General features: G+C 43.3%; 1 protein-coding gene and 2 long non-coding RNA genes across 6 annotated transcripts in view; 1 reads left to right on the top strand and 2 right to left on the bottom strand.

Moving 5' to 3' along the window:
- The window catches only part of PIP5K1B (phosphatidylinositol-4-phosphate 5-kinase type 1 beta), a 110917-nt gene extending 99711 nt beyond the window's left edge, over positions 1 to 11206 (bottom strand). For 2 of the 4 annotated variants that reach the window (XM_032674602.1, XM_032674598.1), the window contains exons 1-2: positions 10849 to 10912; positions 6622 to 6749 (exon numbers count right to left, since the gene is read on the bottom strand). The gene's annotated coding sequence lies outside the window, so the exon portion shown is untranslated. Of the gene's footprint in view, positions 1 to 6621; positions 6750 to 10725; positions 10809 to 10848 lie in introns of those variants that run through there. The other 2 variants (XM_032674599.1, XM_032674600.1) reach the window with 2 other exon arrangements.
- A 679-nt stretch (positions 11207 to 11885) lies between these two features.
- On the top strand, positions 11886 to 26641 carry LOC116780118. The gene is made up of 3 exons (XR_004354336.1): positions 11886 to 11896; positions 13729 to 13735; positions 26540 to 26641. It is a non-coding gene; the product is annotated as an uncharacterized LOC116780118 (long non-coding RNA).
- On the bottom strand, positions 15693 to 27604 carry LOC116780117. Its single transcript, XR_004354335.1, has 3 exons — positions 27459 to 27604; positions 21302 to 21307; positions 15693 to 15705 (listed from the first exon to the last, which is right to left on the bottom strand). It is a non-coding gene; the product is annotated as an uncharacterized LOC116780117 (long non-coding RNA).
- Between the last annotated feature and the right edge of the window lie 278 nt (positions 27605 to 27882).

Below are 27882 nucleotides of genomic sequence, written 5' to 3' on the forward strand. Positions count from 1 at the left end.
CAATGAACATTTTAGTAGCTATTCCTATATAAATGAAACAAAAGCAATTTGCCATTAACATTGTCATTTAAGATGGTCTTCTGATTGGATAGATAATTTTATTGAAGAGGTCTGAAACTCTTCCTTCTCAGTATCATCACTAAAACTTTTCCTAAATTCATTGTTTCATCTAGTTACAGCAGAATTTTAGAAGGCACCTTAAAATTACACAGGTATTTGTGTTTTAATTTTAGGTACTTTTATTATCTCATGCTTGGATTCCATTATTTGCACACCATGTAATAATATTCTATGGGTGTTTTTCTGTTTAGAAAACAGATGCCAAGCCGCCTCTTTAACAATGCCATCTCCGCTTTCTGTGTATGCTAAGAATCACCATATTGACAGGCCAGAAGACAAAAGTAGTCCCAGCAGCACCCCATCTCTCTATGCAATCAGCACCACAAATTTCAGCAGAAATCTAACAACCACAGAAAAAGTGATCATGAAAGACTGTGATGCATACTCCTCCACGTTCCCAGGAGTTTCAGACCATTTCTAGTGGAAAGACCAGCAAAGTAAGGTTCCAATTTAGATTTCTATTGCCATTGAGAAATACATAATAATGTTCTTTCCATTGCAATACTTTAGAGTCCTACTATAGTGATCTATGAATAGCTGGAAAAAGGTTTATAGTGTAAACAAAACCTGATAACATTAAACATACAAGTATCATTATTTAATGAGATGACTTGTTACATCATCATGTTTGTACTAAAAACAAAACCAGAAGCTGTGGAATCCCATGAGAAGGTTTTCTGTTTGCTATCCAAAAAGATCTTCATAATACTTCCTTTCTTTTCATGTTGAACAAAGTGACTTAACTTGGTGGGACATCTCTCTTTCCTCCCAGGAGCTTCCACTACCATTCTGAATGTGAAGTTTCTTTTCCATTAAGTGGAGTGGGGTATAAAGGACTAATGTACTGGTACCTCAAAGGCTTCTGTGTGTGTCTGTCTTCATGCACTGCAATACATCTTATACAGTTATCCATACTGACCTCCACATCACTCAAAATCAAGCAAAGACACCTGTTTTGGCAGAAATTGTGTACTCAGTTTTGTCTTAAGGGTGTGCTCCTTTGTGCAAGGTTGAGCCACACATGCCTTTTTCTTTCCAGACTACTTATTTATCCACAGAAACACTGCTGTATCCACAGCAACACTGGAGATGGGTCAGCTGAGTAAGAGGCACTCTCCACACCACACAAATCAGAAGCATCCCCTCTGCTCTCTGAACAGATATATCACAAAGAAATACAGAGAAGACCCCAATCAGCGTCTGCAAGTGTGGATCTGCTGATTATGGTTTGCACTATGAAAAGTGTAAAGGTATAGTAATCTTTACCTTGACTCATACACCAAAACACTACACTGCATGGTAATCTCTCTAACAGCATAGAAGGTAAATTTTAGCCCCTCCATCCTCAGAGAAACCTTTCCTAATATGGTCAGCAAACACACTGAAGAAAAAAGTCTGAATAGGATTATTTATTTTCTTAGCAATGTTTTCTTAGAATGATGCATAAAAAATTGTATATTCACACAAATCAGTACACAAGTCCTCTCAAATTTGTAAAACCTTAGAGCAAGAAAAACAGACACTAAAGACCAAGGGCAATAAGAGAGCTGGCACATCCCTTGACTGAGCTGTGGATGTCAAATTTGACACTGAAGTAGCTTTAAGTAACAAAGTGATCCAAAAAACTTTGTCAGAACCAAACAGCAGTACTGAAAACTTCAGTGTTCTTACTTGAAACAGTTTTGGTTCCAGGTATTGCTACTCGCCACACTGTAAACTTGGGCACCGCTCATACAAACAGTGCATTACTCTCACCAAAAGGCTTTGACTCATGACACATTAAGACCAAGACTTTAATTAGGTACAAAAGGGAGAGAGCATTTGCAGACACTTTCAAGGCAGAAAGTTATCTTAGAAGTAACCAGGAAATCCCAGAATCTTTCCATGTAGTTCAATAATCCTTTGAAAATTTTCAAATATAGCTCTAACAGGAAGCCCACAAATTTTTAAACTCCTTTTTAATAGTCCTACAATTTTACAGCTTGGGTTAGAGAAGGTATGTAACAAGTGAAGATTGCTCTCTTGACCCCAAGTAAATAACTTCATTAATCTTCTAATTGGAGATAGGCAGCAGTGATGACTGCAATGGATTTGTACATTAACCAAATGAAAACTTGGCTGCTTCCAGTTTCTCTGGGTCATGAGTGCTTAGAATGTTTTACCAGCAACTGAGTTTGCTTGCGGGGAAAAAAAGGCAAACAAAGAAAACACATTTCCCAAATTTTGTAAGCTAGCAGATGATAAACCGTGCTCCAAATCACTCAGAGACCAGCAGAAATCTTCCATAAGCTAAAAAAAACACCAAAACCCAAACCATTTGACTCACAGCCTGTGACTCTACTATTGCCATCAGTAATGAGGAAACCACAGTCTTAGACATGCTATCTCGTTCACTTAGTCCTCTTCATGAACTGAAAAAAAAAAAAAATCAAACTTACGTTTGGAGAAGAAAAAACAGTTTGTAATGAATCCAAGAGGAAAGACTTATTTGCTCTCATGGTCTAGTGGCTAATGGCAGGAGACCTCATAAGAGTTTACATAATTAAATGGAAGTACCATTCCAACACTGGGAAACCTTTCTGCACGTGGCAGTCAGCAAAAGCAGCAAACACAGAACAGAGGCCAGCACAGACCAGCCTCAGTAGAGGGCTGGGACTCCCATCAGGTTGCCACCCTTGGTATCTCTCTGCTCCCCCAGCTGCTGCTGCTGGCAATAGCTACGCTGAGACCTGCAAAGTGACAGGCACACTCCTGCTACAATTAATCACAGAATTACAGAATTGTTTGCGTTGGAAGGAACCTTATGGATCATCTAGTTCCAACTCCCCTGGCCACTAGACCACATTGCTCGGTGCCCCATCCAACCTCACCCTGAATACTTTCAGGGATAGAGCATCCACAATTTCTCTACGCAACTTGTTCTGGTTTCTCATCACCTTCACAATAAAGAATTTTTTCATGATATCTAATGTAAATCTACCCTCTTTCAGTTTAAAGCCATTCCCCCCTGTCCTATCACTACAGGTCGTTATCAGAAGTCCCTCATCAGCTTTCTTGCAGGCCCCCTTTATGTACTAGAAGACTACTCTAAGGTCTTCCTGAAGCCTTCTCTTCTCTAGGCTGAACATCCCCAACTCATTCAGCTTGTCTTCATAGAAGAGGTGCTTCAACACTCTCATCATCTTTGTGGCCTTCCTTTGGACTTGCTCAACAGGTCTGTGCCCTTGTTGTCCATGTCCCGCCCCCCCCCCAAGCTGGACATAGCATTCCAGGTGGGGTCTCACCAGAACAGAGTAGATGGCAAAATCCCCTCCCTCACCCTGCTGGTCATGCTGCTTTTGATGCTGCCCAGGATGTGGTTGGCCCTTGGGATGCAAGTGCACATTGGTGGCTCATGTCCAGCTTCTCATCCACCAGTACCCCAAAGTCCTTCTCTTCAGGGCTACTCTCAATCCATTCTCCACTCAGCCTGTATTTGTGCTCAGGATTGCCCCAACCCAGGGGGCAGGACCTTGCACTTGGTATTGTTGAATTTCATGAGCTTCACATGAGGTTCTTAAGCCTCCTACTAGATGACATCCCTTCCTTCCAGGATGTTGACCACATCACCCAGTTGGTGTTGTTGGCACACTTGCTAAGGATGCAGTTGATCCCACTGTCCATGTTGCAAAGATGCTAAGCAGCGCCAGTCCCAATACCAATACTTGAGGACGCTACTCATCACTGGCTTCCATTTGCACACTGAGCCTTTGACTGTAACTCTTGAGTGTGACCCTTATCCACCAAATCCATGTCTCTTCAGTTTAGAAACAAGGATGTCATATGGGACAGCGTTAAATGTTTTGCGTGTCAGTTGCTCTTCTTTTAATCACTCATTCCATTACACCATTGTAGAATGCCATCAAATTTTCAGGCACAATTTACCCCTAGTGAAGCCATGTTGGCTGGAACCAATCACCTCCTTATTTTCCACGTGCCTGAGCATAGTTTCCAGGAGGACCTACGCCATAATCTTGCTAGGCACAGAGGTGAGACTGACTGGCCTGTAGCTCTGAGCAAGTTTGAGCTGGCTTCCTGCCAAGTCTCCAAATGCTCAGTGAAAGCCCCTGTCCTCTCTCCCCCTTTGGGCAAAGAGAGGAAAGGGAAAAACAAATTATAGAAACTGAGAGAAACCGAAATCAACTGGATTATATAAAAAATATATATTTACAATTATATATATTATTTGAATATATATATTGTACATAAAATAGGGAGCTCCCGAGGGGGAAAAAGAGAAAAGGGGGGGGGGGAACAGGGATAAAAACTAAAAACAAATATCCTCCAAATATGCCCATTAATAGAGAGCTTGAGGATAAGCACAAAAAAATGGATTAAATACTTCCCTGAACGGGACAGCAGAACTGTTCGAGGCAGCAGCCAACTTCCCCATGCCTCCTGGAGGGACCGGAGATAACGGCAGGTCTGAGCAGCAGGCCCTGGCCTACACAAGCAAAGCCCGTCTATGGAGAGACCTGTCACCTTCAGCCACTGGGAGAGAGAAGAGAGTGAACTCTCTTATCTGCGCCTTTTTATATGTTGTGTTACGGAAAGAGATGATATGGAATACTTCCTTGGATTTCTGACCCCGTTGCTAAGGAAGGCCTAAAAAAATCCAAGAGCCAACCCACTACAAGTTCCCGTGTAGTTAAGCTATCATTTACCTGCATGGATGTATCCTCCGGCATTTAGCTGACTCACACTGGTTCTCAGGCCAAGAACTTCTTTCAAAAATAAACTCAGCAGGAGAAAAAAGCAAATAACTTTCCCAGACAGTGAGGGATGGGAAGTTCTGGGTACAAAACAGTCCAAGAAGAATACAGCCCATTCACAACTTGGCAGGCACCCGTCTCACCTTGGGCTTTGCTACAGAGTAGCAAAGTAGCTACTTTTTCTACAACTAGCAGCAACAAGGAGGGGAAAAGCCTAAACAGGCACAGAAAGTGAGATTCAGACTGGGAACATGGTGAGGGCAATAGCTCTTGCAACCAAGCAACAAGTTTCTCTTTCCTGAATAGATTACAGGAACACCAACAGCAATCTCACATTACCTTCTCAAGAGCACTCATGGTCTCAATCCATTAATTCTGCTTCTCTTATGCCTCTCCACTGCTATTTACACCCCCCACAGCACAACCCCACAAATGTGGGTTGAACCTTCAAATTGCACCAGTTAAAGGGCCGGTTGAACATTACTAATTTCTTTTGTTCTTGCAAAGTTATTTTTAATCCACATCAGTTCAGTGATCTGATATTATCACAAAGCTTACCAACAGTTGTGCAACCACAGCCAAAAGAGTGGCAAACTGCCATAACAGCTGTAGTATTTTTAAGTCAGCTTTGGTGCTGAAGGGAACATCCCACTAAACTGCACTGCTCATCAAGCTGTAAACTTAAATGTCAGAAGTTTTCTTCAGTTCAGATGGCACAGCTATGTTTCTGGAGTTGTGAACAAGACTTAATAACTGTAAACTGCTGCAAATAACAGCAATATTTGTACTATTGAATTGTGCAGATTTTTTTAAGTATTTGTGCAATTGAAGCATCTTTATATTTGTGCCCATTATGCTTAATGTAACTGTGATCATAAACTAGAAGCTCTAGTCAAAGGACATCAAGACAGACCTTTCAATTTATATTTTCCCTTGCCAGAAAACTGCCAACTCCTAAGTTTGTACAGAGCCAAGTGGAACCCAATTCCAGAAGCCTGATACATTTTTTCATAGGATGAGTTTTATGATGCACAGTGAACTGCTCTCCATTAGGAGAGGATAAAAATCATTGTACTATCACTGGGTGATCACCTGCAGACACATGCTTCTTATACAGCACTGGATGAATCTTTCAGCCTCTGTGTCTCAGTTCCACAGTGTGCAATATGGGCATTCCCTGGCCTCAAAGAGACACTTTTAAAAGTATATCATTATCTCTAGAATTTCAAATACTGCAATAACAAGGATCTCATGAAAACCAAAGGGCACCAAACGCAGGGGGCTGGCCAGGTGGCATGCAGTCACAAAATACATGAATCTTGAGCTAAAGGAGCTAGCAATAAAAATGAGCACAGTTAATAAAATGGCCATCATACAGTACCTGCATTATTAGACAAAAGCATCCTATGACTGTGCACATACACAAAATTTTGCAAGTAACTTGCTTTTTGACTATGATGCAGATCATAGCTGTGACACATTGAAGAAACTGCTGCTAGCTTACTCTTACTTTTAGTTTCTATAAATCTCATATTTCAAAATACAAAACACAAGCACATCTAGACAATAGTGAAAATATACAAGGCATTTGCAACACCTACCAAAATACAAAACACAAGCACATCTAGACAATAGTGAAAATATACAAGGCACTTGCAACACCTACAACTTTCTCTATTTCACTGATCACAAATAAAACAGCCAGTTTTACAGCAAGGAGAAAATAACAACAAAATGGTAAATACTGTACCTCACAACAGGTTGATAGTTTTCTAGTTCACAAGTGGAGAGTGGAAGATAAAAAGTGAAATTTCCAGCTCATTGAAGGAGGACTTGAAGTTTCTTGCTCACATAGAAGGAGAAAACCCTCTTTTTGCACTGTACCAATGTGAAGAATAAGACAAGACACATGACCACATAAGCACAGCAGGAATCCGCAGTGACAAATCAGACACTTGATCTATTTAGAGAAAATTAAATTTAGGATATCAGTGGTGAGGGCCCATGTGAGAGACTGAAATATTAAGGGTTAATGACTCAAACAATCGGCCTATTATTAACAAGAACCTTCAGCAGTGAGTTATAACAGCCCATAACAAGTAGGTACAGTACAAAATGGATTCAAACACAAATTACACTTAGAGAAGGAATGGTCCAAGCTGTACCTAACACTGGATGGCAGAGGAGACATGAGCAGCATGTTCCCAATCCCTGCTTAGTACTGTCAGCAAAGACTTCATTTAGAAAAGCATTCCATTGCTTTTAACTTCTGTAGAGTTTTCTATGAAGCAGCATGGAGTTTTAAATAATAAAACATATACCAAGCTGCTAATTTTTATGCTTTTAAATGCACATTTTATTTTGCTTGATCAGCGAAGTTTGCTTTTTAGCTTCCACAGTATATCAATTTCAAATACGGCACCACATAATTACCAGCAGTAGAATCACAGAATATTTTAGGTTGAAAAAGACACTTAAGTTCACTGAGTCCAGCTGTTAAGCTAACCATGCCAGGTCCACTACTAAACCATGTCCCTAGTGCCACATCTACACATCTTTTGAATACCTCCAGGGATGGTGACTCAGCCACTTCCCTGGGCACCCTGTTCCAAAGTCTGACCACCACTATTTTTTCCTAATATCTTATCTAAACTCCCTTGGTGCAGCTTAAGGTCATTTCCTCTTGCCCTATCATTTGTTACTTGGGAGAGGAGAACGAGCCCCACCTAGCTACAACCTCCTTTCAGGTAATTGTAAAGTCTCCCCTGAGCCTTCTTTTCTCCAGACAAAACAATCCCAGCTCCCTCAGTTGCTCCTCATACGATTTGTGTTCCAGATCCTTCACAAGCTTCACTGCCCTTTCTCTGGACTCACTCCAGCACCTCCATATCTGTCCTGTAGTGAGTGATGGGCCCAAAACTGAACACAGGATTTGAGGTTAGGCCTCACCAGTGCCAAGTACAGCAGGAGAATCACTTCCCGGGGTCCTGCTGGCCAAACTATTGTTGATATAAGTCAGGGTGTCACTGGCCTTTTTGGCCACCTGGGCACTCTGTTGGCTCATATTCAGCTGCTGCCCATCAGCACCCCCAGGTCCTTTCCCACCAGGCAGCTTCCCAGCCACTCTCCCCCAAGCCTGGATTGCTGCCTGGGGTTGTTGTGACCTAAGAGCAGGACCCAGTACTTGGCCTTGTTGAATCTCATGCCACTGGCCCTGGTCCATCTATCTAGGCCTGTCCTGATCCCTGTGCAGGGCCTTCCTACCCTCCAGCAATCAGCACTCCTGACCAACTTGGTGTTGTCTGTTTACTTACTGAGGGTACACTTGATCTCCTCATGCAGATCATCAATAAAAATATTAAACAGAACCAATACTGAGGCCTGGGAAACACCACTTGTGACCAGCCACCAGCTGGATGTAAATCCATTTATCACCACTCTCTGGGCCCAGCTATCCAGCCAGTTTTTTTAACCAGCAAAGAGTGCACCTGTCTAAGCCATGGGCTGCCAGTTTCTCAGGAGAATGATGTGGGAGACAGTGTCTAAGGCTATCTACTAAAGTCCAGGTAGGCTATATCAACAGCCTTTACCTAACCCACTAAGCAGGTCACCTTCTCACAGAAGGTGAACAAGTAAGCAAAGTAATAACTGCAACACCAACAAGTATACCTTGTTCAACTATTGTATAAGACAAAGGCAGGCTCTCAGTAATTGCTAGCACAGCACGTATCGTGGAGGGTGCTGAAGCTGAGCCAGAGTTTATTCACCCTTAAAACAAAATGTGAACTGGGGGGAGAAGGGGAGGCAGCGTCTTACAGACAGGTGCCTAAGGAAAAGCTTTTGCCAGTTTCTACCCTAAAGGAGGCAAGAATGCCAAGACACTTAAAGTGCCTTGGTTACACAGAACATAAACACACAGATTAAGTACAGCACATTCAGGACTGCAAGAATCAGTAAGCATATTTGCAATAGTATACGGAGCACATTATGTGACCACAGAGGAAGTACTTTTTGTAGTTTCTAGCCTATTCTGTTGGTGTCAGAAGTAAAAAAAAGAAATGCCTTAGCTACCTAAGAAGATAAGAAACAACACTAAGAAAAATCAGCACAATTCCACAAACACACACTATTGCAGTAAACCATGTTTAAATGTTCCCAATATCAAGAACACCCAAACACATAACTAAAGACAGCCTTAAACCTGCACCAAATGAACTTGGTGAAAGAAACCTCCTGCCGTTTTTAATGATTCAAGGATCAATTCCTAGATCCGGAATATGATTTTCAACTCCCTGTTTTATGTAATTTGGGGAAGGGAAGAATCCAGTAAAAAGATAAAATACAGTAAAAATTAATTAAGAGGAACATTTTTACAATCCTGTTTTATTTTTCCCTCAATAAATAAATTATTAGAAACTGATCTTTAAAAACAAAAGAGATGCAAATAATTGTGTTCAATTTTGGTTTTCTTGAATTAGTTTTGAAAAAGGTATAAGGAAAAGGCCCAGTCGATTATGCATAGGAAAAAGTATCTGGACGGAGAAAGAGATGTGATCAACTAAGCGTTATTTATGTTGTGGAAGAGTCAGAGTAACAACCACACTAGGCATTCATCAGAATATGTATTCTCTACTTTGAAGGTGGAAAAATTTTGAGATCATTTAATGAACTTTGTTGTAAAGCATCTCCATCATAATGAACATCCCATAAATTTACACTGAGATATAAAAAAAGCCCAGTGGATTCTACTGTATACATTCATGAATTCCCAAACTGCCAATGCTCCTTATGTTAGGTTCATTTTAAGAAGAGTTTCTGTGGTTTTAATTTTGATCTGAGCCCTCCTCCACCTTACATTATCCAAATGTTAGCTCAAAATATTTACATAAATACAAAACTCTCATCATTTTGTTAAATGGAAGGAAACAAACCCACTGTTTCTTCAGCATATGGAATATCCTTCTAGAAGCAACATGAAACAAGTATATTTACATTTCCTTTGGAAGAACTAACAACATCCATACCAAGTTTTCCTTAAGCAACAGCACGTACCATAGTTCAGCTTTGAAGAGACAGCATTAAAGAGAAAAGGGCGGGGGGGGGTGACAACCCAAAACCCTCTGATCACTTAAGCAGGATATTGGATGCTACTTTATGGTAGTAACAGGTAAGTTTACTATTTAAAGACTTTCCTGCTGTCGGATCCTATTCAGCAAAATCAGCGTCTTGGGCAGAGACGCCTCAGTCCAGCCCCTCTCTCTCCGCGGCGGCGCCCAGCCGGACCTCCAAGGGGACGGGCTGCGCGCACCTGGAAAAGCCCGTTCAGCCACAGCACAGTTCAATCCTGAAAGAACTAGCGCCTCAGGCACGCAGGAACCTACTCCTCACTATTCTCTCACAGGCTGTTGGGTATGTTTTCTTCCTTAAAAAGCTGCAGTCCCACAATTACTAGACTTAAAAGTCTGTGGAACTTCACAGAAACACACATACACACACACACCCCAAAACAACCAACACACACGCAAAAAGCACAGGAATGAGACACGTTTTCTGCCAGTCCTTTAAGGCCTCGGGTGCCGGCGGTGCTCCCGGCGGGGACAGGGACCCTCCGCTCCCGGTGCGGCTCAGCACCTGCCCCAGCCCGGCTCCGAGGCCCCGCCGGCCTCAAACCTGCGCCGCCCGCCTTCTTCCACAGCCCCGCTCCCCGGGGCCGAGCCGAACAGCCCTACAAAACGCAGCCAGACAAACCCGGAGAGCCCTCGCCGCAGTTCCCGGGCACGCCGCGCCCGCCCGGCGGGGGGACCCACGGCACGGAGCGCCCGCGCCGCCTGCACCGCCCGCGCCCAGCCCTCACCGCCGCCTGCGGGGCGTCCGCCCCCCGCAGCCTCTGGCGCCCGGCCGAGCTGCCCAGGACGGAGCGGGGACTCCCCGCTGCCGCTCCTGACCCTCCCGGCCGGCAACGCCGCGCTCCCCTCACCTCCAGCGCTGGCGGATGGCGGCAGGAGGCGGTGCTGAAGGAGGGCTCCTCCCGCGGGCGACTCTTTACGCCCGTTCGTCCCATGGGCGAGACGGCGGGACAGCTCGGTGGGCGCCCAGAGAGCCCTTCCCGCCAGTCCCGCCGCCCTGGCCGCCTTCCCTCGCCCCTGGCCGCCTCCCCTCGCCCTTTGCCGGCTCTCGCCCTGCGGGTGCGGGTGCTGGTGCTCTGGGCGCAGGAGGTTGTTTGCGGCGCGGGGGCGGGGGAGCGGCTGGGGTTGGCCGTCCCGGGTCCGCGGGAAACACGGCTGCGAAGGGCCGTAGAGGGCTGCGAGATACTCTGAGATGTGAGGCCGTGGTGGTGCACAGAAGTGTGAGAGCACCTGTTGGCCCGTTCTGGCAAGGGGAGCTCTGGCTCCGTTGCCAGTCCACTGTTTATAGAATCATAGAATGTTAAGGGGTTGGAATGGACCTTGAAGAACATCTAGTCCCAACTGCCCCTGCCATTAGACCTCCCATTAGACCAGGTTGCTCAAGGCCTTATCCAGCATGGCTTTGAGCACTACCAGAGTTGGGGCATCCACCACTGCTCTGGGCAACCTGTTCCAGTGCCTCACCATTCTCACAGTTAAAAATTTCTTCCGTATATCTAGCTTAGATTTGCCCTCTTTCAGTTTGTACCCCTTACTCCTTGTCCTATCACTACAGTTTCCAATGAAGAGTCCTTCCCTGGCTTCCCTGTAGGCCCTCTTCAGATACTGGAAGGTTGCTGTGAGGTCTCCATGCAAACTTTTCTTCTTCAGGCTGAACAACCCCAACTTTCTCAGCCTGTCTTAGCCCCTATTCTCAACCACTGTTCAGGGTTGAATCTGTCAGCCTGGACTGGGAAGTTCACCTTCCTGGCCTTTCGCTTCATTTCTCCAGGATTGCACTCATTCATCGCACATGAGCTCCAAGTACTGCCAGTCATATGGAGCTACTTTTGGGCTGGCCACCAGGAGACCATGTCATGGGCAGGACACATGAGAATAACCACCAGCAGCATCCACCTGGTCATCCCCATCTGTGCTGAGAAGGCCAAAACTACAAACTGTTAATCCCCCCAACATTATGTATTTTCCATGTTTAGGTTTTGCAGGCCTCAGGAGAAAAATGAGCGGGAAGAATTGAGGAGGACAGTGAAGAAGGCTACAAATCAGTGTAGATGAATGACTGTGGAAAGCAAGCTGGGAGAACAAATGTGCAAAGATTTCTTGCAGAAGAAAATTATAGGTTGAACACTGCTGTGTTCAAGAGAATGTCTCTCCTACAGGGCCCCGGGCTTTTATCAGGGAGCAGAGTGCTGGATCTGTACCCATGCAGTTGTGACTCAGGGCTGAACAGGTGACAGCCTGCTCCCTGCTTGAGGATGGTTAAGAACCCTAAGCACCTGCTCAGGACCTTCTTATTCCTGGTAGAATAGACTACTCCCAAGCTACACAACATGGGTGCATAATAGCTCTGAATTTATAGCTGTTATTACTGATATCGGACAGGCTGACTCATGCACATTGAATTCCAAGTGCAGAAGGAACGTATTGTATGCTTGCACACATTAAAGAAAAGAAATATCATAGCCTTTCAGTGTTCTACTTCCATTTTTTCTTCCGTTTTGTTCAAGGTCCTTACTTCAGTCTGTTTTTTTATATGCTACAGTATTGATAAAAAATGAGAGCAAAATAACTTCATCATATGTTTACTCGGACTTACGTGCAGTAGTCACATCACTTAAAAGATAGTGGCTTCCCTAAGTCAGAGCTGCAAGAGAGATTTCTTCTGCTTTCATCCACTGATGCTTCAGTTTCTGCTTTTTACAGCAGTAGGAGTACAGTGGTTCATAACACTGCAGTCAGATATGCCATGTGGCTCAGCTCTGAATCTTTAGAGTGGATGGCATTTTTTTAATGTATTCAAAATCTGCAGCATTAACTAGCTCATGGTTATATGAGTATTTGGAAGATGACTGAGAATAGACCATCAGGTCTTCTCAAAATTTCCTTTCAAATTTTTAAGGTGTTCTCGTTACATTTAACTTCAACAAGCAAGACTGAACTGTCTTAAAGAACTTTTGCAAAAGAAGTTTTAAGAACTGCAGATAGCAGTGACACTTGTTATATGAAATGAACAGTAACAGGTCCTGTCCCAAGAGTGGACTACCTGCAAAAAAGCATCCTAAAGTAAGAGAGAGTTTCTTCTTTCTGCTGAACTAAACAAGTACCTGAATGTTTTCTTCCACTCATGCATGCACTCAGTAACAATGCTTGTTATATGATGTAAGTAAACTCTCAGTGACAAGTTATGAATCTCAGTGACCAGGTTTTTCTCCTCACACTGCCAGGGTGTCTTCACAGTGCCCTGGAGTCTGCCAGCTGCCTGCAGATATATGAAAAACAGCCTGATAGGAGCTGCCACTAGGTGTGATAGTAGATTGCTTGCTACAATCTAATTTTCTGCAGTTATCATTTTGGTAGATTGCCCTTGACATGGATTATTCCCAGCTGGCAACCAAGCCTCTTGCAGCCACTGATTCCCTCCCCCTCAAAGTGGGGTTGGTGAGAGAACTGGAAGAGTAAAAGTAAGAAAACTCAAGAGTTGAAATGAACACAGTTTAATAGGTTATGCAAAAGCTGTAAAGTAAAGCAAGTAAAGCAAAACAAGGAATTCTTTCACCATTTCTCATGGGCAGGCAAATATTAAGCCATCCCAGGAAAAAGGGGTTTCATCAGCTGTAACATTAACTTGAGAAGACAAATATTATCCCACTCAATGTCCCAACCCCTTCCTTCTTCCCTCAGCTTTATATGCTGAATATGCATTCTGTGGTGTGGAATATCCCTTGGGTCAGGTGTCAGGTGTCCAGTGTCCCAACTGTGTCCCCTCCCAATTTTTTGTGCACCTCCTTGGTGGAGTGGTGGGAAGACCAGTAAAGGCCTTGATGCTGTGTAAATGCTGCTCAGTAGTAACAAAAACATCCCTGAGTTATCAACACTGTTTCCAGCACAAATCCAAAACACAACTTCCTACTAACTACTGTGAAGAACACTAAGTCTTCCCCAGCCAAAATTCCATGCTGAATTCCACGCTAACACTTTATGCTGCTTATACCATATCAGCTAGTTAGGTAACTGCAGAAAATCTGGAACTGTAAGTGGTAACTCGACACACTTTTTTTATTTGTATAATCACTGTTTGATGGGATTGATGATGATGTTTATGTAGAGGATATTTGTGACATTCCACAGCCAAAGTATTTTTCCCACAAAATATCTAAGTTGAGAAAAGAGCTGTTATTTAGTTTTATATATGGGTGACTGACGACAATACACTGAAGTCAGTTTTAAGACTCAAAGTTCCAAATCAAAAATGCTGTGGCAGAGTGATGGTCTGGTATAAATACGCTTTTCTGGTTGAGGCTCTTTGGGACAATTTATACAAAGTAGATTTATGCTCATGATTTTTTACCTTTCTACCTGAAAAACTTACATTCTTGGTGATGTGGAGAGAACTGCAGTTGTGTGCCATACCTAAGACAGAACAAGTTTATGCTAGCGGGAGAGCCAGTGGTGCACAGATCTGGGATGAATTTTGCTGAAACCATAAGTCATTGCAGCTGGATCATATTGCCGATGCAGAACATTTAACATTGTCATGGTTTGAGAACCCCAAAAATCCAATTCCCTAGTCCAAGCCCCCTCCCACATCTCAACCCAATGTGAGATGGGTTTTCCAGACACCACATGAGACTCAAAATGGGGGAAAGGGAATATATTACAATGACTGTACAAATAAATACTACCATACATTATATACAATCTTATGGTAGCTATCTCTACCATGACATAGAAGTATTTACAATGGATCTCTTCTCCCTTCCAAATAAAAGTCCAGGAGGGAAGAAGGAAAGATCCTTTCCACTTTCAGAGCAGCATTCTCTTCAGAGTAGCAGTCTATCTCTCTCTCTTCCATGCAGCAGTGGCAGCTGGATCTCTGCCAGTACACACGAGGGGGTATCCAAGCCCCTCGGCCCTTCGTCTCCAAGCGAGGGTCTTTCTCTTCCGTGGGCTGCATAGCAGGGACAAAACTCGCTTCACCACGTCATATCATGGGGTGTAAGACCCCCATTAAGGTCCCTTCCTCAGGGGATTCACCCCTGAGTCAGAACATCTCTGGCAGCTTTCAGTTGAAGGCCTTTGCCTCAAGAGTTCTATCAGAGCTTCTATGCTCTGATCTCAGGCTGCTAGCTTAGCTTGGCAGCAGCGGCGAGGGGGGACCAAGGTCACCACCTCTGCATTCCTTTGGCCGTCCCGGTCCAGCTTTCCAGGATGCCCGAGCTTTTCAGCTCCTCTCTGCAGTGCTGTAGCACTCCATGACTCTTTCAAATAAGAGTCCATCATCCTCCTCTTTTTCTAGGAGGTGTCTCCAAGAAGTTTGGGGGGTTTTGATTTCAGTTCTTACCCAAACTCTGTCTCTCTGCTGCTGGCTCTCTTTCTCTCCCTCCTTGCAGGAGCTCTTTCTGTGTGCTGCCTGTCTGTTGTTGCTGCTCGGTCTTATCTCTTCTGGCTCTCTGCCACCGTTTCTTCGGTCAGTGCAGTTCTGCCGCTGCTCCTGCTGCTTCTTACAGCAGAGAAACTTCTTCAGCTGTCAGCTACAGGTACTTAGCCCAGTCTTACGCTGTTCCAAGTCCCTGTAGCCCTCCCCAGCTGGGGGTTGGGGGGGGGGGCCCAGAGCCCCCCAGGGGGGCTCCTGCCCTTTTTCCTCGTGGCTCTACAACATGGCTACTTCTTCTACAACAACAACTACAACTACCTTCTCTTCCGTTCTGCTTGCGATATGTTTATATTTTGCAAAAGCGCTCATTGGGTAAAACCTCAAAACTTCAAGGGTCACCACCCCCTGGAGTTTTACCATTTTATAATTTCAGGGGCAAAACTGTTTTCCCCCACCACAACCATTTTTATTGCATCTTCCCCTTGTCAAAGCATTTGTGTAAGGATAGCAGTACAGAGTGCTCAGTCACTGCTGGATACTTATGGGAGTTCCAGGTGAGAGTTCCAGAGGAGTGAGATCAGATGACCAAAGTAATTTTTTTTTGTCTTGAAATCCATGAACCAGTATTGATCTGACCTACTAACTGTGGGAGTTCAGCATTTAGAGGAGTCCAGCACATGCACAGTGAGTATATTAGGCCCACATTAGTAATTTCATTTTTACTTTCCTTTGGTTTTACATATCTTGTAAACATGGACCAATTTTTGAAGGAAAGTTGGAAAGTTACATATAAGAAGATTTACTTTCCTCAACATTAAAAAAAAAAGGATTTCTAGAAATCTGCAAATGAAGTAAAGGGGGTAAATCAGAGTCTTGTGAGTAGCAATGGGTAATAAAGTCTTCTGAATCAAAAAGCTCCCTTTAGAACATGACTTACGCAGGAGGTAAAACTTAACATACTGCTTCAAGGCAGACAATTCTGTGATATGTTACTTGGGAGAGATTTTTTCTCCCTAGAAAGGTATAGAAATACAGAGAATTCTATTTCTTCTCTTAATTAAAATAAGCAATTTTCTTCACCATGTTCCTCTCCCACCATGTCTTTAAAGAGCATGCGAGATTACATTAAGAAGCAAAACCAGACTGTTTTCCAGTTCTAGTGATTTGTTCAGCTTATGAAAATAATAAAAAGGGTGTATATTAACATAGTATTAAGCATGTTCATTAAGGATGCACTTTACAGGGGATTAAAATTCATTGGCATCCTATATTTGTCTGAATATTCAAGGGCAACTTCTCCTTTCTGTCTAGTAATTTAAGAACATAAACTTTTTATGTTCTTACGTACTATGAAGGAGATATGAGCTATGTCATATCAGCATGTCAACAGTAAGCCTGCATTTTGTTTGCTGAGAAAAAGGGCAGAAAAGAAGGCCTTATAAAAGGGTCCAGAGTGCTTTTAATAAAACGTATTTTATTCAGTAGGGATTACCTGGATTTCTGATGATTCCTTTCAGAAGATCATGAGTTTTTGGTATCTAAAAACTGATATCTAAGAACCTCCTCCCCTGCCTTCTTCTTTCATTTGTTTTCTACTCCACAAGCAGAGTAGCACAACGAAGCACTCAGCTTTGCTCTAGAAATCAAAGAGCTCTTTATACAGCTACTCACATTAACCATGGTCATTCAGATAAACTTTCTCTAAAGTTGACAACTCAATCATCCTGATCCCTTCCTTTGAACAGAACTGCCATTTTTGTGCCGTTGGCATTACTATTCTGAACAGAACAGGTGCACTTTTCTGAAACCAGTGAAATATGGGAAACTGTTTCTTCCATTAATCATTTTCTTCAGTCTAGCTAAGATTACAAACATTCAGTCTTTCTGGATTCCTCATCCACTACTGCCTCCTTTTAGCCACCTACATCGCTGCATTTGTCCTACTTAGTGAACAGTTCTGCAATAAGCTGGATTTTTTTGATTGTTCTTGTAACTACGGGGCTGTGGAGCATGCCTAGATGGTGCTACTAACATGTAGACGGTACTTCCAGTCTGAGTGTTGCCAATATTTCCCGTTTCTTTAAAAATAATTACATAATCTAAGCCAGGACCACAGGGGAAACTGCATATAAGACAAAAGAGGTTGTAAAATGTTTCTAAAAGTGAAAGAGAGAGAAGCATCTGGTTGAGTTAAAATGCTAGCACTGCCAAACAGAAAGCATGCAAGGTTCTGACAGCTAATTAAGTTTTGCCACATTTTCGCTTGGAAACTGACCAGTGTTGAGCTCTCCTAGCTGATAAACACTAGATGACCCTAACTCTGTTTCCCAGTTTAGGACATGCACCTGAAGTGATCTAATGCCTAGGAATCCCTGGGAAATAACAGTCATGGAGAAAGTCTGTAACAGTCTTTCTTTTCCTGTTAATTTTATTGCCTAGAGAATATAGATGCAAACTGATGGAGAGGAGGGGAAGAAATTAGTAAAATGTTGAAGTAAATGTTGTCTGAACATTTTTGTTGAGTAGTCTTCTAGTTTCATGCTCTTTAAAATAACAATGTAATGACTGTAGATTTGTCATTTTAGATAAAAAGATTACTTGAACTCATGCTTTTAAAAAAATCATCAGATTTAAACTAAGATTGCATTTATAAAGACTTTACATGTTCACTCATGAAACACTCGTTATTTACAATAAATTATGTTATTTCGAGTATAAGAATTCTGCTTCATATCTGAAGCAATCTGGAAAACAAAATTCCATTTGAATGCAAACTAGAATAGATGTTTACATCTTTAAATAATATGAAAAACAATAAACACACACACGCACAAAAACAAAAACCCCACAAAAAAACCCCCCAAAACAAACCAAAACAAAAAAAAAGCAGATACAGGCCTGTAGCCTGCACCCTGCAGACTTTGGCTTCCCTTTGCGGCTTTGTTCTTCTCAAAGCTATGTTTTCACTTTGGGACACTGAATCAAAGTACGCTCTGGTCTGAGTGCCTGCTTCAGGTTTTCTGACAACAGATTGTAAACCTCCCAGTTTACTGTCTGGCAGACCAAGACTGTCTTTCAGAGACATCTAATGCCACTGCAACATCTTCCATGTAGAGACATGTCCTCCCTCATGCTTGGGATTCTGCCTCCTCTGATAATGAATCATTTGGTTTTAGTCTTTCAGCATTGTCTTATGTTTTTCCATTTGCAGAGTATCTCATCTTTAGAGAAAAATATATTCAGGATTCACTTCAGAGAAATTAACTGTGAGACGCAGTGCATTTTCAATGGATGTTGGTGCTATTTGACTGACAAAGCCCTGCTCTTCAGGTGCACATAGGTGTATAACTGTACTCAGATACCTTGCTGAGGAGAGAAAAATTCAGTTTCTAAGAGTATTCAGAAGTAGGTTGCTCAGGTATCAGTGTGATATCTTACTATTTCAAAACAAGAAATTGCTTTTGCAATATGCAGATGGTTACATACAAGTTTTATTGCTCTTATTTTAGAAATATCTTCAAAGCGTGGTTCTTTAGCAGTTGGTAGTGGGATTAGAAAACATGGCTTTATTTCCTAGCTAAACTGGAGTTCTAAAATGCAGGACATCTTCTCTGCTGGATGGAGGTAGAGACGGATCTCACATTTGGTTTTTTTTCCCCAGATACATTGCTTTTTAACTGCACAGAAAGAGAGTTGTTGTGTGTTTCTCTTTCTATTATAGTTATCACATCATCATTTGTGAAAGCAAATGCTGCGCTAAGGCTGCCTCCTATGGCCTGCCTATACAGCACAGCACAGGTGCTATGCAAATATATTGGAGGGAATTAGCTCAGAGAAGGGTGTACACAACTAGGACTCCAAAAGAAAAGTCTTTGAGCACTAACTCTAAATGGTGATAATTAAGCAGATTGTGACTCTTTAACACTACATGAGATGCCCCATTAGGCTTGAGAGCGATCAAGCAAATGTTCTTTAGCTGACAAGCTACTGCTTCTAAATCCGTGGAAAATGCTAAAAAAAAGTTTTTTAACTGTTCCCAGTCACAAAAGGAAGAACAAAATAATAAGTATGACAGAACAAACAAGAACAGAGGGACAGGAAAAAATCTTGTAAGACATTCAGAATTCCTTCTCCTGTTCTGCCCTCAAAATCGAGCATATTCAGGAGAATTTCTTTTGGAGTGTCTGAATCTGGCCCGTGCGGGGTTCCCCCCCCTGCTGGAAGCCCACAACCCACCCCTGGGGCCCCCCCCGCACAGGGCTGCCCCCAGGCCCTGCCCCCCCATCCTCCTCCACAGCTGGGGAAAGGAGAGAGGGAGCTTGGGCGACGTGGCTTTGTGCCCTCATGAGAATGGAGAGTGGAAGCCTCAGAGCACACAGAGGTTTGCTGGTCTGGTTGGGGGGGGGGGGGCAGAGGGGAAGGGTACTGGGCGGGCCGTGGGGGTCCTCGGACTGGAGGGTGGACAGGTACGTGGTGCGTGGGAAGATATGAGGTAACATGGTGCAGGGAGGATAAGGTCAGGGTGGATAATGGTTTTCTCTGGGGGTTGGGGGTCTTGGCCAGACTGCGGCCTGGAGAGGTACTCGAGCCCTAGGTGGGTACGGGGGCTGGAACAGTTTTGTTCATTTGTTTTTGGCTCACCTGCGGCTACTGCCCAGGTTCGGTATGTTCTGGATGTATTCGTTACAACCTGAAAAGGTGGTCAGGACAAAGGATTGATCCTGGGTGTTTCCCTGGGATTGAATATAGACAGGTGACAGAAAACTAGGAAGTGTAAGACTTGCCCTAATTGTTTTAATAGTAGGAATGTAGCCTGTGTAATCCTACGTGGTTGTGAGCTATGCTGGCAATGGTACATGCCTTCGGTAGAGTCGCCCATGCCTGACAGGTCAAAACCGCGGGGTCAGATACAATACAGTCTTGGGCAGGATGAGCTCGTTAGCCTTCTGGCAATCATCCTAAGAGAAGGACAACTCTAATCCTAAACCCGGGCAGATGGAGCTCGCTTAGCCCCGTAAGGCCATCCATCTAAGAGAAGGTCACTCTAATTAAACCTGCGTCCTGAGGACCTCACTGCCACCATCCAAGCTCACTCGGCCCTGGCAGATGAACCTTAGGATTAAAGGGTGGGTTCAGTTCCGCACATACTGCATCTCTCCTAAAAAATCCATTGCACAGGCTTGAAGGCTTTATCCACATGCAAAAAGCCCTGTAGCGACGGGCGAGGGTCAAAACAGCAGGTGAAAGGTGCACTGGAAGCCGCAGACCCAACCCTGCATGCAGGCGGTTCAGGATATTGGTCATTTGAGACTGACTGGAGATGACAGTCTCTTGGGGCAGCACCCTGAACGACACAGCAGCCTTTTCAAGGACAGCACTGCTTGCTCCACTCGGAGAGGGGCCTGGAAAAAGTGACCTAAACAAAGCTCATCTCCACCTTCACCCAGTTGGTCAACCGCAGGCCAACGGGCATCTTCTTCCAATGTGGTCGCACAAAATTCAAAAGACCTCCAAAGGTGTACCTGAATTAACTCTTGCATGTTGGAATATCAGAACCATGCTCGATTCTGCGGATAGCGGACGTCCTGAGTGTCGTTCTGCCCTAATTGCCCATGAACTGGCACGTCTCAACATCGACATAGCTGCTCTCAGTGAAGTCCGTCTCCACGAGGAGAGACAATGCTGGTTACACACGTGGTGCCGGTTACACAGTCTTTTGGTCAGGAAAACCAAGAACTGAAAAACATCTCTCAGGAGTCGGCTTCATGATCAAAAACTCCATTGTTCCTAAACTCGAAAGTCTGCCAACAGGTCACTCTGACCGCATTATCTCCCTACACCTTCCACTACACAACAAGCAACACATTGTCCTCTTTAGTATATATGCCCCAACTCTCCAAGCTGACCCTGCTGAAAAAGATAAATTCTACACTGACCTGCACTGCCTTACCCAAAAAGTACCTGCAGATGATAAGATCATTATCCTTGGTGATTTCAACGCCAGAGTAGGTAAGAATTTTGAAGCATGGAAGAACCGCCCACCAAGCATACCTTGCACTGCCATCCTGTCACACAAGAAAAACAGCCTGTCATCTTGCATGTAGCAAGCTCCAACAGAAACTCCATGACATCCAGAACAAGTGGTGGATTGATCTAGCTGAAAAAAACTCAATTATGCGCAGATTTGGGAGATCACAAAGGATTTTATGAGGCCCTGAAAACAGCATACAGGCCTACATACCAGGTCCAAAGCCCTCTACTCAGCGCAGATGGGCAAACGCTTCTAACAGACAAAACCTCCATTCTGAATCGATGGTCTGAACACTTACAGACCCTTTTCAGTACCAACCGTGTAGTCCAAGACTCACCAATTCAGTCCATCACACAACAACCAGTGAAATACAAATTGGATACTACCCCCTCTTTAGGAGAAACCCTCAAGGCCATTCAGCAGGTGAAAATCGACAAGGCAGCTGGGGTTGATGGAATTCCACCTGAAGTCTGAAAACATGGGGGCCAAGCACTCCATGCCAAATTTCACGAGTTTGTGATACACTGTTGGGAACTAGGCGAACTACCATCAGACCTTCGAGATGCAGTCATCATCACTTTGTATAAGAAGAAGGGAGATAAATCAGACTGCTCAAATTGCAGGCAAAATCCTGGCAAGAATACTTTTGAACAGACTAATACCTGCTATTGCAGAAGGAATTCTACCTGAAAGTCAGTGTGGTTTCAGAGCCAACAGGAGTACCACAGACATGGGATTTGTTCTCAGACAACTTCAAGAGAAATGTAGGGAACAGAACAAAGGTCTCTATGTAACCTTTTTGACCTCACCAAGGCTTTCGATACTGTGAGAAGAAAAGGTCTGTGGTAGATTTTGGAATGTTTAGGTTGTCCCCCTAAATTCCTTAAAATTATCATCTCACTCCATGAGGATCAGTACAGCCAAGTCAGATATGGCGATGCACTTTCTGAACCCTTTCTAATAACCAATGGTGTGAAAGAAGGTTGCGTTCTTGCTCCAACTCTTTTTACAGTCTTTTTCAGCATGATGCTCCAAAGGGCCATGGCAGACCTCAATGATCAGAACAGTATCTACATTTGATATTGTACTGATGGAAGCCTTTTCAACTTAAGGTGACTGAAGGCCCACACTAAGACCTTAAACCATCTTGTCCGGGAGCTGCTTTATGCTGATGACGCCGCCCTTGTTGCCCACACAGAAGCAGCTCTGCAGCATTTAACATCCTGTTTTGCAGAGGCTGCTGAGCTTTTTGGGCTGGAAGTCAGCTTAAAGAAGACAGAAGTTCTCCATCAACCAGCACCTCAGGAAGTCTTCCATCATCCCCATATCACCAGTGGCCAATCAGAGCTCAAATCAGTCCAGCAGTTTAATTACCTAGGTAACCTCATCTCCTCGGAAGGTAAGATTGATGGGGAGACAGACAACAGGTTAGCAAAGGCATATGCTGCTTTCAGAAAACTCCATAAAAGAGTATGGCAAAATAAACATGTGAAGAAAAGTACAAAGATCAGTGTTTACAAAACCTTTTTGCTGTCTGCTCTCTTATATGGTTCCGAATCATAGGTCATCTACTGCCACCATCTGCATCTCCTAGAATGCTTCCATCAGCACTACCTCTGAACAATCCTAAACATCCACTGGTCAGATTATGTGACTAATACATCTGTTCTAGAACAAGCAGCAGTCACAAGCATTGAAGCCATGTTGCTGAGAACACAACTGCGCTGGGCAGGGCACGTCTCAAGGATGAAGGACCACCACCTCCCCAAGATCTTGCTCTATGGTGAACTTGCCACTGGCTGCCACAAGAGAGGAGCCCTGAAGAAAAGATACAAGGACTCCCTGAAACAACATCTCAGCCTTGGCCATATTGATCATCATTGCTGGTCTACTCTGGCCTCCAGTCAGGAGGTCTGAAGACACACTATCTACAAGGCCGCTGCTTCTTTTGAGAACGCACACAGGATCACTCTTGAGGAGAAAAGACAACATAGAAAGAACTGTGTCTTGTCGATACCGCCTAAGGAGTCTTTCTGCTGTGCCTTTTGCAATCGGGTGTGTCTATCTTGCATTGACCTCTTAAGCCACCAGCGTGCTTGTAACAAACGCGGATAGAGCCTTCCTAAATCTTCATTTGTGAAGCCTAGCCATGATGATGATGATGTCTGAATCTTCTTTTTGCTTCATCCAGTATACATGTATATCTGGAAAACCTTTAATAACAGAGAATCAGAGAAACCTTTAATAACAGATAATCAGCACAACTATTATGACGTTTCAGAAGTTTTTGCAGGTGTTCTATTACTAAGTGATCTCTGTGCATTCAGATCTTGGTCTGAACAGAAGACTGTCAAAGGTAATGAGACACTGTATTGAAGGCGAGGCGTCTATAAATACACCACTTCCATGGGCAGCCCGTTCCAATGCCTGATTATCCTCTCTGTAAAGAATTTCTTCCTAGTATCTAACCTAAACCTCCCCTGGCAGAGCTTAAGACCATACCCTCTATCTTACTGATAGGTGCTTTTTTTCCTTTTTGTGTGTATTTATTACACCCATCATTGCAATTCATTGGTTTGGGGCCTGAAATTGAAGATGAATTTAAAGAGGCCAGAAAAATTTGATTTGTAAAAGCTGCATGTAAAAGCTGGATGACCTTCACCTAAAAACACCTGGCTATTAAGGAACCAGTATATGCTCCATTTATTCCAGAATTGGGGAAGAAAAAATATGTTAGGCTTGAATTCTTGCTAGTGCTCTTGCTTTCCAAACTTCATTTGAGTTCTTCATGCATTAAAAGAAAAGCTGCATTCATTTGATGAAATTATCATTATCATCATGGCTAGGCTTTGCGAACTAAGATTTGGGAAGGACTCTACCCGTATTTGCTACAAGCATGCTGGTGCCTAAAGAGGCCAATACAAGATAGACACGTCCGGTTGCAAAAGGCACAGCAGAAAGACTCCTTAGGTGGTATCGACAAGACACAGTTCTTTCTATGTTGTCTTTTCTCCTCAAGAGTGATCCTGTGTGCGTTCTCAAAAGAAGCAGCGGCCTTGTAGATAGTGTGTCTTCAGACCTCCTGACTGGAGGCCAGAGTAGACCAGCAATGATGATCAATATGGCCAAGGCTGAGATGTTGTTTCAGGGAGTCCTTGTATCTTTTCTTCAGGGCTCCTCTCTTGTGGCAGCCAGTGGCAAGTTCACCATAGAGCACGATCTTAGGGAGGCGATGGTCCTTCATCCTTGAGACATGTCCTGCCCAATGCAACTGTGTTCTCAGCAACATGGCCTCAATACCTGTTATTGCTGTTTGTTCTAGAACAGATGTATTAGTCACATAATCTGACCAGTGGATGTTTAGGATTGTTCAGAGGCAGTGCTGATGGAAGGGTTCTAAGAGTCATAGGTGGTGGTGGTAGATGACCTATGATCCAGACCCATACAAAAGAGTAGACAGTACAATGGCTTTGTAAACACTGATCTTTTTACTTTTCTTCAGGTGTTTATTTCGCCAAACTCTTTTATGGACTTCTCTGAAAGCTCTATTTGCCTTGGCTAACCTATTCTCTATCTCTTTGTCAATCTTACTGTCCAAGGAGATGATACTTCCCAGACTGCTGGACTGATTTAAGCTCTGATTGGCCACTGGTGATATGGGGATGATGGAAGACTTCCTGAGGTGCTGGTTGATAGGAAACTTCTGTCTTCTTCAAGCTGACTTCCAGCCCGAAAAGCTCAGCAGCCTCTGCAAAACAGGATGTTAAATGCTGCAGAGCTACTTCTGTGTGGGCAACAAGGGTGTCATTGTCAGCATAAAGCAGCTCCCGAACAAGATGGTTTAAGGTCTTAGTATGGACCTTCAGGTTGAATAGGCTTCTATTGGTACGATATCAGATGTAGATACCATTTTCTTCATTGAGGCCCTTTGGAGCATCATGCTGAAAAAGATTGTGGATAGTGTTGGTGCAGGAACGCAACCTTGTTTCACACCATTAGTTATTAGAAAGGGCTCAGAAAGTGCATTGCCATATCTGACTTGGCTGCGCTGATCCTCATGAAGTAAGATGATCATTTTAAGGAACTTGGGGGGACATCCTAAATGTTCCAAAATCTGCCATAGACCTTTTCTTCTCACAGTATAGAAAGCCTTGGTGAGATCAACAAAGGTTACGTAGAGTCCTTTGTTCTGTTCCCTACACTTCTCTTGCAGTTGTCTGAGAACAAATCCCATGTCTGTGGTACTCCTGTTGGCTGTGAAATCGCACTGGCTTTCAGGAGGAAGTTCTTCTGCTATAGCAGGTATTAGTCTGTTCAAAAGTACTCTTTCCAGGATTTTGTCAGCAATGGAGAGCAGAGTAATAGCACGGTAATTTGAGCAGTCTGATTTATCTCCCTTCTTCTTATACAAAGTGATGATGACTACGTCATGAAGGTCTGATGGTAGTTCACCTAGTTCCCAACAGCGTACCACAACTCATGAAATTTGGCATGGAGTGCTTGGCCCCCATGTTTCCAGACTCCGGGTGGAATTCCATCAACCCCAGCTGCCTTGCCAGTTTTCACCTGCTGAATGGCCTTAAGAGTTTCTCCCATAGTAGGGGCAATATCCAATTCATTTTTCACTAGTTGTTGTGTAACATACTGAAATGCTGAGTCTTGGACTACACGATTGGTACTGAAGAGAGTCTACAAGTGTTCAGACCATTGATTCAGAATGGAGGTTTTATCTGTTAGAAGCATTTGCCCATCTGCGCTGAGTAGAGGGCTTTGGACCTGGTATGTAGGTCCGTACATTGATTTCAAAGCCTCATAGAATCCTCTGTAATCACCCATATCTGCACAAAATTGAATTTTTTCAGCTAGATTGATCCACCACTTGTTCTGGATATCACGAATTTTCTGTTGGAGCTTGCTACATGCAAGACAAAAGGCTGCTTTTCTTACATGACAAGCTGGCTGAGCAAGGTGTACTGGGTGAGCATTTCTCTTCTTCCTCGACAATTCCTGGACCTCTTGATTGTTGATGAAATTATATCATCAGGAGAAAAGACCAACAAAGACACTAGGAAACAAATAATTTTAAGATCTATAAGGAACAAAAAACCTGTTTCTTTCACCTATATGTGTGTTTGAGGTGTTGTAACAGTTCGTTTGGATACATGTCCGGAATAAAGACAAGTGCCAGAAATATTCAAACACACAAAATATCTTTTATTACAGTGAGAATAATAATAATAATCATAATCATAATCATAATCATAATCATCATCATTGTCATCATCATCATCATCATCATCATCATCTTAGTAAAGAGAATAAAAAACTAAAAAAGGATACAAAATAACTACCTTATTGGGTGGCATTAAAGCAAGTACTATGAACAGCATTTAATACAGTATTAACTAGTGAAAAGGGGGTTAAAGGGGTACCAAAAAAGGGATCTTAACACAATATTATGGATAACTATTAACACGATATTGGTTAGTAAAAAGGGAAATTAAAGGGAAATAGTGTGAACAACTTATTTATGTAACAATATTCAATAATAAAAGGAGAATTAAAAGAACACTGAAGGGATATTAAAAAGTTTGCTTTCTCAGTTGCTTCCTATCAACAAACTCTGCTTACCCACACAGACAGGCCAGGGCTGTCAGGATCTGCAGCAGCTGGTTGGTACCCATGCTTAGCGGGCTTCCCCGTGGAACAACACAGTCTGGGTGGTAGGATGAGTATTTCTCAGCTCAGCAGTACTGACATCCCATTTTTATCAGTTCCACATTACACTACGTAGGGCCAGTACGCAGTAGAAGGTGATGCCTGAGTGGTAGCCAAACACTACCTAATCATTACCTAATGGCAACAGTCTGCGCATGCCCTACTTGTGGGGCAAGGGGCGAGCGATCCCTGCCCACAAAATCTTCCTCCCATCATCATCTTTCTCACCCCTATGTATGACCTCTACCATTGTGTTTCAAGGGTAGATGTATCTATCTTGCAATATGTAGCAAAACCAAGGAAGAACTCAGCTCTGATAATAGGGGATATCAGGCTACTTGCTAAAAAGCACAATGGACCTTACAATTCGCTTGTGCCATGAAGTTACATTGTACCATACTCTAGCTGGTTTCACATCCTAATATGATTTCTTTCTCACGCCTCTATGCTCCATTGATCATCTAATTCAAAAGTACCCCCCTTACAGGTGTTTGATTTTCTTAAGCTTCAGAGAACTAAAGTAACAGAGCGTTCTCACTTGCTACTGGATTGGTTATAGCAGTTAATGTCTTTTGCTAAGGTTTTCTCCTTTCTTTCACCTTTCAATATGTCTTGTAAGTACACGTATAGTTTCAGACAGATGACAATTGAGGTGTCCATGCATACCTCAGAACAGGTATTTTTCTGCAGAGGTTCTTTCCTAATGAAGTGACTGTCACTGATCTCTGTTAGCAAGAAAAGGGCCATTTTCTGCTTCCTACT

The sequence above is a fragment of the Chiroxiphia lanceolata genome, chromosome Z (genome assembly GCF_009829145.1).
Source record: "Chiroxiphia lanceolata isolate bChiLan1 chromosome Z, bChiLan1.pri, whole genome shotgun sequence".
Classification (NCBI taxonomy): Eukaryota; Metazoa; Chordata; class Aves; order Passeriformes; family Pipridae; genus Chiroxiphia; species Chiroxiphia lanceolata.